At 38.1% G+C, this 2,222-nt stretch overlaps 1 protein-coding gene across 1 annotated transcript in view; it reads left to right on the plus strand.

Moving 5' to 3' along the window:
• usp6nl (USP6 N-terminal like) overlaps window positions 1-2,222 on the plus strand; it is an 82,565-nt gene that overhangs the window by 16,944 nt on the left and 63,399 nt on the right. The window lies entirely within an intron of this gene.

A 2,222-nucleotide genomic window follows, 5' to 3' on the forward strand; every position in this document is an offset into this window, starting at 1 on the left:
ATGTTCATATTTACCGCAAACAATGCGCTGTTACTTTAATTCAGTGCGTGCAGCGCAGCAAAAATAGACTCGGTGAGGAAACAATCTCTGCACTGCTGCAGACGCACCGCTCCTAAACGCACTGCCAGACCGCAACCGTGTGTGCAGTGTGAACGCTTTAATCCGTTAACATGAGCACGGAAAAAATACGCACCACATACGCACTGCAAACAATGCGTGAACCTGGCGTTATGTGTGTGTTTTGCGAGTGTGCATGAGCGCACGGTCTCCAGGAAAGTGCGCGAGCATTGAATGGTTTAAACACTGGCAAGAATTAAAAAGAAAAAAATGCAATTTATAAACTTTAGTGACGATGCGACACTGCCTCGATAGTGCAAGTAACAATTCATGTGTCAACTGTGCAGCGTGCAGCTCACTTATAGTGCAACACGTGATGTGATTTGAAGCCTTTGCATTTTGAGAGAGAAAGAGAGCGCACGCGCGGTGATTCACTCACGCTGCTTGTGAAATTATGTCTCACAGAAACTTTTTCAAATGACTTTAAGTTATTTAATGAAGAAATATGAATTGTACCTCACCTAAAGCATTATAATTATTTCACCCGCGCCTGACAGAGACTGTGAGACGTTGCCGCTGCATTTCGTGACAAACCTCTCACGGCAGCGTCATCAGCTTGAGATCGGTTTTTTGAGATCGGCCTTTTTAGAGACCGCCGATCAGTCATCCCAACGTGATTATCGGCCAAAGTGATCGGTAGCCGATCAATCGGAGCACCCCTAAATAAAATCAATCATTTTAAATGTTAAAAATAAAATGGAATTTAAATACAAACATCTTTTTATATTTTTCAACATGATAACTGGATGACACCTGCTAATCAAAACTTGGTATAGTGAGTTCATGTTACAAGAATGTAGCATGCTGCATTTATTGTGACATTTGACATCATGAAATCTAGTTAAAGAATGTTCACATCAGATCAACTCCGATCCTTCAGTAAGTTCCTGTAAGAACAGGATTTTATGGGAGTTTGACGTAATCTCACAGATGGTGTGTTTTAGAGGACCGGAGTGTATTTAAATGTGTGCAGTTGCTGTGGCGACTATGGGGCGATTGGATTGGTCAGCTGCCATGTGGCCAGGGGATGGCTGAGTTGAGAGATTTAACTGGATTACACAGTGTGTCCCCTGTGGAGTCCACACCAAACCAGTAAACAACAGTAATGGTGCTACATACTCTCTAGCCAGCTGGACTTTTCTTTTTCTTTTTCAGTAAAGCGAACGATAGTGATCTGACGGCTCATTGACCCTAACATGATTATACTTTGACAACGTTACTAAACTTACAGAGGAAGTCAAACTGAAATAGTATATTCTGAGCACTTTTCTTGCATGCTTAAAGGGGTGGTTAAATAAAAAATGAAAATTGTGTTATTAATTTCTAAACCCATAAGACATTTGTTCATCTTTGAAACACAAATGAAGATATTTTAATGAGTGATTTCTGTCCCTCTCCTGAAATTCCACTAGGGATGTAACGGTATGAAAATTTCCTATCACGATTATAGTGACCAAAATTATCAGTATTATCACGGTATTGTTAAAATGTGCTGGAGATGTTCAAAAAGTACAGACACATAAATCACTTCGCCAAGTTTTATATTTAAAAATCAACAAACAACAAATAAAATGACCTTTTGTTTGCATAATCACTAAAACAATAACATTTCCATTGATGTTCGGATTTTAAATGACAACTTGACTGACAACAGTTTAATAGCATGTTGAAATATCTAATGTAAATGTTCAAATAAAGCTTTAAAAAAGTTTCATAAAAAGGGAAACCTCACATTTCAGCCGTTAAATAAAGAAAAGATATGTCAAAATTATAATTGATTAATAAATGATTATATGTATTTTATCTGCTCCATAAATAATTCTATATAACTTATCTGAATTGTTTACATGGGTAGAATACATAAGCTTATTTTTCATCAACTGGTCAAAATGTACAGCAGGGCATGTGAATTCGGTCCGTTTTTGGACAGTCAGAAACTGCACACAGGCTGAATGTAAATATAAGTCTCTGTAAATCCACTCACTGACAGCAGGTGGTGCTTATGGAAAAGCTGTTTCCCGTAATCTCCGTAGACAAAGCAGTGTTGCGATTAAGAATACTTCCTTTAGGTATTACATGGAGCGAAGATGAAAACAAAATGCCAT

Source organism: Sinocyclocheilus anshuiensis, unplaced genomic scaffold (assembly GCF_001515605.1).
Source record: "Sinocyclocheilus anshuiensis isolate Anshui unplaced genomic scaffold, SAMN03320099.WGS_v1.1 scaffold719, whole genome shotgun sequence".
NCBI lineage: Eukaryota > Metazoa > Chordata > Actinopteri > Cypriniformes > Cyprinidae > Sinocyclocheilus > Sinocyclocheilus anshuiensis.